The sequence below is a fragment of the Pteronotus mesoamericanus genome, unplaced genomic scaffold (assembly GCF_021234165.1).
Source record: "Pteronotus mesoamericanus isolate MK-2021 breed Mesoamerican mustached bat unplaced genomic scaffold, CSHL_Meso_final contig_130, whole genome shotgun sequence".
In the NCBI taxonomy this organism is placed as follows: Eukaryota; Metazoa; Chordata; class Mammalia; order Chiroptera; family Mormoopidae; genus Pteronotus; species Pteronotus mesoamericanus.
Window position 1 is genome coordinate 28,404,469 of NW_026555060.1, and position 10,090 is coordinate 28,414,558.

General features: G+C 32.2%; 1 pseudogene; it reads left to right on the top strand.

Moving 5' to 3' along the window:
* Window positions 1–1,115: 1,115 nt before the first annotated feature.
* Window positions 1,116–1,685, top strand: LOC129084469 (60S ribosomal protein L9-like; annotated as a pseudogene).
* Window positions 1,686–10,090: the final 8,405 nt, after the last annotated feature.

The following is a 10,090-nucleotide window of genomic DNA, read 5'->3' on the forward strand; positions in this document are numbered from 1 at the left end:
AGGGCCAAATAGTAAATGTTTTAGTCTTGGCAGGCCATACAGTCACAGCTATTCAACTCTGCCATTGTCGTGTGAAAGCAGCTATGTACAATGCAGAAGTCATCAACTGCAACTGTGTTCCAAAAAACTTTATTTATTGACACTGAAAACTGAATTTTATGTATTTCTGACATCTCATGAAATACTGCATATTTGATTTTTTTAAACATTTAAAACTGTATAAGCTATTCTCATTTTGTGGGTCATACAAAAACAGGCGGTGGTCCACATTTGACCCATGGGCCATAGTTTACCAACTTTTACTTTATTGTCTTACTAAAGTGTTTGATTCCAAATTTAATAGGAAGAGTAGCCAATCTATTATATATGAAGAAATCATGGCTGCTATTCTCAAAACGTTGCCTTTTTTCTGTTTATGATTTAATAAAACAAGCACATTGTTTCATAAAGCAAGAGCTTGTAATATGAAACACAAATTTCTTTCCTCACTCCTTTTCATTCTTGATTTCTGATCCCTAAAGAAAACGACTTCAATTATTTCAGTTGTTTTAGTTTTTCCTCTTTGTAGTTAGCTCCATATTTCAAATGCGTATGCAAATATTATTCAACTTTTTAGTCTTTGGTAGCTATTGACGTCTTACTAAAAAACAAGCATGTAGATATTTTATACTTCCTCTGCCTTCTGTCATATAATAATGTTCTTGAACATTTGTATTACCTCATTGCATTCTCCCAAAAATAGCAATTTTTGGTTAAATCTGCATTCTTTGTATACCTGATTATGAGTATGCAAATGTTATACAAAGCTGAGTGACAAAAATGTTAAGGTAATATTTCTTTTTGTAATTTTTGAGTGACTAATAGCCTTACTTTTTTAAGTTGGTTTTCTAAGTATCATTAGTTCATCCATGTATTTCGTTAGAAGGCTGTATAAACCCTTTCAATATAGACAAACAGGTAAGTCATTTCTCCATTGCATCTCTGTGCCTGGATGACATCCTTCCTGCGACCGCACCTGCTCTAGGATAGACCCGTTGCACAGCTGTTGTACTAGGACAGCTCTGAGCTCATCATTGAAATCTTTTCTACTTTTCTTTGCTGCATCTACCACGAGGATGAAGACCATTCTCAGCAATCAGACTGCAGACATCCCAGAAAAATGGCGACATCTCTCTGAAGAGCCGCACGCAGTTATCGTGAAGGCCCCAGAAGCATCCTGCGGAGTGACTTCAATCACATCAATGCAGAACTCAGTCTTCGTTGGGGAAAAAAGGAAAGAAGGGGCTCCGGGTTGACAAGTGATAGGGAAAGACAAAGGAAGGGCCAGGAAAGAAAAGGCCAGGCTTTTGCAGTATCTGCAGCCAGGTACATAATATGATCAAGGGTATTACACTGGGCTTCCATTACAAGATGAAGTCTGTGTATGCTCCCCTCCCCAGCAACGTCGTTATTCAGGAAAACGGTTCTCTTGTTACAATCAGAAATTTCCTGGGCGAAAAATATATCCACAGAGTTCAGATGAAATTAGGTGTTGCTTGTTCAGTATCTCAAACCCAGAAAGACAAGTTGATTCTTGAAGAAAATAACAGTGAACCTGTATCAAAATCAGCTGCTTTGATTCAGCAAACTACAGCAGTGAAAAACAAGCATATCAGAACATTTTTGAATGGTATCTATGTTTCTGAAAAAGGAACAGTTTAGCAAGCTGATGAATAAGATCTAAGTTGTCCAGCTATAAAAAGAGCAAGATGCCAAATCATTCCTCACACTTATATGCAATATTCCTCACATTTATTTGTGTTATTTTAAAGATGTAGTATAAGCCATGTATTGAAAAAAAATAAAAAGAAAGGAAACTTTTCTACTTCCCTCGAGTGTTGAAACATATTTTCCCCCCTATCTTGTTTTCATAGGATATATTATCTAGTTGCTGTCTGAGAAAGGACATATTAGTGGTAAATTTGTGGAAACATTTTTCACATCAAAAGGACTTTATCTTTTCTTACACTAATAGATAATTTGTGTAGTGCATTCTAAGTTAGAGATAACATTTAACTATAATTATGAAAGCACGTATTTTTCTGGCTTCTGGCTTTGAGGATCGCTATTGATATGTCTAAAGATGTTCTTATGTCTGTTGTTTGGTATGTGACCTTTTTAAACTTATGGAGTTCTTGACATGTTTTAACATATATTACACATTAATATATGTGTAATATATAACAATACATGATACATTTAATATAGCTGTATAATAAATATATAATCGAGTTTATATATAATTTAGTTGATATATAAATAATATATGAGAATATATAAAATATATAATTCTAATGGAAGATATATATATAGATAGATAGATATTGATATTGATATTTAATGTTATTCTCACCTCTTTTTTCTCTGTTTTCTGTGCCTGGAACTTCCATTAGTCATTTTATTCTATCAGGGCATCTATTATCTATTAGATATTTTGCATTCTGGATTGATTTTCTTATTGTCTTATCTTCTCTCATTTTCCATGATTTTTTTTAATATTCTTCTTTCTTGCAGAAGTTCTAAATGTAATTTTTACTTTCTAATTCTAACATTTATTGTTATTTTTCGGTTTCCATATTTTTAATCTCCATGCACTCTTCCCTGTTTGAATTTTCCCTCTTTTTTTGTTTTATTGGATTCTGGGTTGTTTTTCTTTTTCTCCTCATCGGTACATTTCTTTTTCTCTCTCTGCAGATCTAGTTCCTCAAAGGTTTTTTTCTGCTCTTTTATTTCCCCTCTGCTTCCTTCTAGTTCTGTTGTGTTTATCTTGCCTTCTGTTTTCCATGCCAAAGGATATCTGCTCATTGGTAGCTTTGTGCATGGTTTAGAATTTGTCAAATACTGCTGGGTTTTTTTTTTTCTTTCTTTCCTCTTGGGTACCACTTCCAAAATGTAGTTTTCTGAGATCTTTTCTTTTAAAGGAGTCAGATGTTCTCTAAGTAATTATCTAGTTTGGTGGATGTAACTTCAACTATCAGTGTTTTAATAGCTGAGCACAAAGGAAGTAAGAATCCTGACTTACACTTAATGCTTTCCCTGCTTTCATTAAAAAGAGAAGGTTACTTCCAACTTCAACCATTCCAACTATTCCTTTCCAGGAGATTCTTTGGTTGTAACTCTTTAGAGCCATTGCCTCTGCCCTTGGGCTTGCGCAAACCGTGCAACAAGGAGAACCAAGAAAAAAAATATGGGTGTTCCGATGCCTAAAGTAGAACTTTGACAGGCATCCTGTATCACCAAATAGTATAGCTTTTGGTATCAAATTAATGCTTGGAAAAATCTGAGCTCCCTCATTTACTATTTGAGTGACTTTGGAAATGTCATTAGCTCCTGACATTTTAGTTTTTGTATAGATAAGATGACAATAATTTCTCACATAGAATTTTTCAGGCTATTAAGTGCAATAATATATCTCTTTGTGCCCTTTTCTCTGTGCATGCGTGTGGAAAGAGAGCTCTGGTGTCTCTTCCTTTTCTTATAAGAACACCACTCCTGTTGGATTGAGGCTTCACTGTTATAACTTCATTTAACCTTTATCACCTCCTTACAGACCCTGTCTTCAAATATTGAGGGTTAGGGCTTCAATATAAGAATTTTGGGAGGACACAATTCAGTTCATAACACAAGGTAAAGAGAGAACTCAGTTAATCTTGGCTTTTCTGTTTGTCTTTTCAGCTCTCTGGTTTACATCTTCTCAGTAAAGACAAGCTTTAGGCAAAAATGGAAATTAAAAGCACTTTGCCTTTAGAGAATTTTCCTTTCTAGTTTAATTAATTCAGTTTAATACTTGCTCCTTTTGGTTGGACATAGAAAACCAAAAGTAGGATATAGAGAATGTAGCCTGTGGTTGAGAAGGTACCATTCAATTTCACTTATTTCATTACACTTAATGAAATAAGCCCCCAATTTACCTTCAACATTTATGTTTTTCATAATATTACTTCTTAGAAGTATTTGATCAGATTGCCCAATCTCACAAGTTTTTGTGGATTTACATAGGCAGAATCATTTGTGTTTATGAGCATTACCTAACATTACCTCTAAGTTTAAGATGGGCATTGAATTCTGCACTATCTGCAGTAGGTACAGTTTCACTCTTTTGCCTATGGCAGTTCCATTTATATAAAGATTCGTAACTGTAACTGCACATAAGTGCTGAGGAAAGCCCTTACAGCCTACGTGTGTATGCCTGTGTCAGATATGTACACAACTGGTTCATATGTAAGAGTGGTATAATTGTGTATGCATTTTTTATGTTAGATTCAGGAATTTCAACTACTCAATTTTACCATTTGATAGAAATGCTTGAACATTAATGAATAATTAACAGCCAATGCTAAATAAATCCTTTTGACACTAAGTATCACTTTTAGTGGGAGAAATAAACATTTATTTAAATTAAAGACTGTTTTGAGTCATGTACATATTCTTCTTATTCCCCTTGAATTATTCCAGCATCAGGCTTATCTAGGCTATAGGTTGTTTTTCCAATTGCCTTTTTAAAGTTACAAGGTCATGTAATTTGTTTTAGCTCAAGACTGTTGACTTGTGGGAATGTGTAGCTATTTTAGGTTATTCAAATAGTCTTACTTCCGTCAATATACTGTACTAGTCTCAGTCATCTAGATAGATAAGGATTTAAGATTTAATGTTCATAGAACACATTTCCACTCACACAAATAAAGGGCCCTCTGTGGAACAGAGTTCATTATAACGTTTTTCCTTAGTGAAAATACCAAAGAGAAACATAAATGCACAAATTGTCCTAAGCAAGAGAGAAATGTGTATGAAATAATCCTTTTTTTCTCAAGTCTCCTTCCAGATGTCTTTCTTCTACACCTTTGTGCTCCAAAAGATCTGACATGCAAGTGAGAACAAAAGATGGATTCCTCACATTGTGTCAGAAAGCATGTTGCTTGTTGCTATATGCTGGATATCATTTTCACCTTGTATAGACAGTGAGTGACCAATGACCAGGTTCATAAAAAGATGGGTAAATTTTGCTTCATTAGATTTCAACAGAAACTCCTGGAATTTATTCTTAATGTATCCAAAAAGATGTCTTTAAAAATTACATGTGGCTAATGTCACTTACTTAAAACAAGGAAAATGGGGACTATACTCAGATAAATCAATGCATTTGATTCTACGGAAAAGTAAAGTTCTACTTGATTAATAGAGTTGTCTTAATGTTGTGTCCACACTGTTTCAATTAATTGGCTCTCATAGTTTTTTTTGGTAATTTTTGAATTAATGACAACTAACAGCTTGAAATATTAATGTAAATACTAGATTAATTGGATAACTGGCTGTTTTAATTTAGTTTGCTACTTTTTCCTCAAATGAATTGAAACTATGTGATGTGACCTAGGATACAATCATTTATGTGTAAACTAAGAAATGAAGAGCCTTGTAGAAAAAGATTTTTTTTTTGAGATGGAAGAAATTTCAAATTATTCAGCCCTTAAATTAATAAATGAGTAAATTGAGGTGCAGGAAAGCTAAGTGAGTTGCCCAGAGACACAGATATACTTAAGCAGTAGACATGGAACTATATATTCAAAGCTCTGATGTGCCAGCTGAACACCCCAGAAAACATAATTTAGTCTAATTGTACTTCCTTCTTCATATGGTGGAGGAAGCCTTGCTAAAATCTTCTCACAGGCTACCTTAGGACCACCTAATAGATGAGTCCCACTGTAGACCTCGGCTAAACTGTGAAATGGAGAGAAGCCCTGTGATGCTTATTTTCTAGGCAGTGTAGCTCCTAAGACCAACTCGGGTAATCTTAACAACAATAAAATGATTAGTGTAAGTAACTGCTACAATAATTTCTTCTATGATTTAAAATATGTGATTCCTTCCTGACCTAATTGTCATTTTAGTAAGAAGACTTTGAATATTTGAAACCATTTAATCTCTGAAATTCATGTTATATGTTTGGATGTAAATTTATATTTACAGAATTTTTTAAATATATATTTTTATTTTTTTATTGTTCAAATACATTTGTCTCCATCTTCCTGCCACCAGTTTTACAGATTTTTTAAATTATTATAATTGATTGTCACAAAATTGTTGTGCAGTAGGATGAAATCAGCATTTCCTCCTACTATAACTCTAGGAACCCCAAGTTCAAAATAGCTTAAACTTTTCCCCAAAGATCATAATGCATGGAAGTGGTCATCCTGACCTCAGTTCCAGATTTTCTGATAAGTTGTAGATAATTGTATTTTGTGAACATTAGATAAAAGTAGATTAGGTAAAACTGATATTTAAGGAGGGTTAGGTTTCACTCTACTTCAGATTCCAATCCGCACTCTTCATGTATCTTATCACACTGTTCATAATAATATAGGGTGTGAGGGTAGGCATTAATATCTTTATTTTTAATAAAAATAATTTAAAGTTAAGGATTAAATGATTTTTCTATTATCAAAGGATATAAGCAGCAAAGTTCAAACTAGAAACTCCTGATGCTTTTTCAATAATGATTTTATTTTTAATTATAAAGGATTTTATTTTTATTCATTGATTTATTTTAAAAAGCCAGAATTATAATATACAAAGTAGGAAGTGAGTGTCCCTCCCTCATGACACTTGGCCTTTCAGTTTTACCCTAGAAATGACTACTGTTCATTCTTTGGTGTGCCTATCTGAATTGTAAATGAAGACGCTACTCTTCCCTTCAGCTCCACTTCCCTAAGATGACCTTTACCTTTTTTGTCTTCTGCTTTTAGTTAGTTTTCTACTGACTTTCATGACTCTAGATTGCAATATACCTCTCTTTCTAACACTATAAACCTTTTAAAAAGTGTTTACTGATTTTTCTATTTTTACCAGTTATGTCTTTTCCTACATTCTAATTTATGTTGATCATGTTTTAAACTAAAACTAATTTTTGGCTAGTAAATTAACTATAATATCTTAATATATTATAACTTTCTGCTCTGTAAAGTGAGGAATTATTGTCATTTCCCCCTCCCAGCATTTCTTCCTTCAATCCATATCCCAACTTCAGTTTGATATACCATGCCTTTCATATCATCAGGCTTTGCAACATGTACATTCCACGCTGTCACTCTCAATCCTTTTGTGCATTGTCTGTGAATATTGACTCCAAAATTGAAAACTAGTGACCAGGTCTTAGATATGTATATGGGACAACAGAAGTCGTATAATCTTATGCTATTAAAATATTGTTGCTCAAGCTCAAGTTTACAAAGTTTCATGAGGCCTTTGAAGATATTTCCTTTATAGATATAACCCTAGGACTGCATCTAGTCTGCTGATGAGAAGTCTGATGGCAACGTGATCATTCTTTTGTAAGCCAAAATCTATTCCTTTTGAAAGCTCTTAGTAATCTCTTCTTTTATATTTGATGCTCTGGAGTTTCACCAAGGTCATTCTGGATGTGTGCTATCTTCTTACTCCTAACTCACTGACCTTTATGGTCTATTGGAGAAGTTCTTCCTAGCTAAAGAACTGCGTCTATACCTACCAGTTTGTAAGATGGATGTAGAAAACAGATGGGGGTTGTGTATTGTGTTTAATAGAAATACTGTAGTGTTATAATAAAAACCTGAAGACAGAGCTCCAAAATTTGGAATCATAGACACTGCTTTCTACTAAATTTAATTAACATTTTAATATAAAATCACATTGGTCAAAGCTGTAACCATATGAAATTAAAATATAATACTAATATTTTAAAATAGCTTTTTTATTAAAGATAAATAAATCTACATGCAGTCAGTTATTTCTGCCATTTTCTATTCACATAATCCTTTTTTTTTCCTATAGGGTATTATGCTTATGTAATATGTGATACTGTGTTAGTTTGGGTTAACCATTCTATTTTTTATGTTCTGTAAACATTAAAAACACATTATTTACCTATTTAAATTTACTATAATAGAAAAGGGGCTTAGGAAACTTTTTTTTACTAGTCTTATTCAGATACTATATTTTTAAAACTACTGTATTACTATTATTAATTAGTTAATCCTGTGTGCTGAAAAATATTTGTAAACTGAACACACTATTTTAGATCCTCAATCTTTAGTGTCACAGTAAAGTCATGTTGGTAAATGGATAATAGCTAATTATTTCAGGTTGGTAAGGGAATCTTCTTACTACATAAGGTTCAAGGAATGGTCAACCCGTTCTTTGTGGATCTCCTTGTCTGGGATAGTCTAACAGACTGGGATACCTGCTCTAAGGAACCATCAATGAATAGTACACCACACAGCTGGGAGCATGGTGTGGTGTGATTTACATGCTGAAATCACAAGCCAAATGGATTGCGTGTCATGTTACTCTTGAACAGTTGCTTCTAGTGGTTAATAAAATGTTCTGAATTATCTGTATAAGTAAATGATGTTCCTATGATAGATTTTTATTTTCAAGGCCAGTAGTTTAATCTATGAATAACTTTGAACTACATGAAAAAATTTTACTAGATCACTTCTTCAGTATTTTAAATCATTGCTCAACAATTGCAGTGTATTTAAAATATTAGTCTATTTGCTTAAAGACAGCCATAAACCTGACATTTTCTTATACATATATATGAAAAGAGAAAACATTTAGAGAATTTGTTAAAATAAAACTATATCTTTATATATACTCTAAATAAATAGTATATTTTATTTATATACATTATATATGGTACATAGTATTTATGGATGAAGAACTTATATATAAGAGAGAGATAATATCTATATCTCTGTCTCTACATGTAGATAGAAATAATATACAAAGAAAATATTATAATTATTGAAAAATATGGGCCACAGTGTTAACAGTTAATACTTTTATAAAATTAAGGGTGATTTTTGTTACTTTAATTAGAACCTTTTTGTACATTCTGAGTTTTAAGCATGCATTACTTTTAAAAATATATTACATACGCACACACACTCAGTATAACTTCTTTGTTCAAAGAACCACTTTTTGAAATATCAGATGCCCCCTTTCACAGATCAGTCTGATGGTTTGCATAAACAGATTAAACGCATGTGGAATTAATTTTCTAAGAAATGTATTTTGACTCAAAATTTTTTAAAGAATGAGGAGCTTTCAAGAATTTTATAATGTTTAACTTTATCTCCCAGACAACATTTGAGTACCTAATTATAATGTGTTTTGAGGACTGTAGATGACTTGAATGAAGAATAGTATTTAAAAAATAGGCAGCTTTGATATTTTAACATTTTAATTCTCTGAGATCCTTACACAATTTTTTGTAAATATTTCAATGGGATCACTAGGCATGTTTAGTTAGCCTACAATAGTGACAAATATGGAATTATATACTAATGAAAATTTTAAAACATCACTATTCCTTAATTACCAATTTCAATTACTGTTAGTATAACTAGTTATTATTTAAGTCATTCATAGTTTTAAGTATCTCGGATATGTCTGTTGTGTGCAGCATCTACTGAAAACATGTTATTTAACTTTGGCCATCTATGAATTAAAGTGCTCACTTATGCCGGGTCACTAAGCTGTTCAAAGGTAGAGCCGCACATAAGTACCCTGCCTTTATGACTGGCAGATATTCATATGTCTGCTACTTCCTTTGGTTTCTCTGATTTGAAATTTAACTAAATTTCTTAAATATTTATATATGGCCTGAGACTTTCACAAGGTAGCATATTTGTCTTTATGTTTTTAAATTTGTTGTAGCAAAATAAAAAATAAATTTATATTTTATGACATAGTATTCTGATTATAAAAATAAAAGAATATTTGGAAATATTTTCCTTCAAATGAATTTTTAAACATATGCTTCTGATCAAAACAATTTTAAATAAAATTTACCATTGGTATAAGGTTACTCTAGATGTTTACATTTGAGATGGCAGTTGTGGAAGCTGATTTCTTTTTCCCAAATATCATTGTTCTTAATGTCTATATTAGTCTTCTTCCCATTCCAGTCTTTTACTAATTTAGTTTAAATTCCTCCTATATTGTAATTCTTGCCATCTGTAAGTTCCTTTTTATTATGTCAATTCTCCACCCTCTGTTTTATTGAAATTACCTT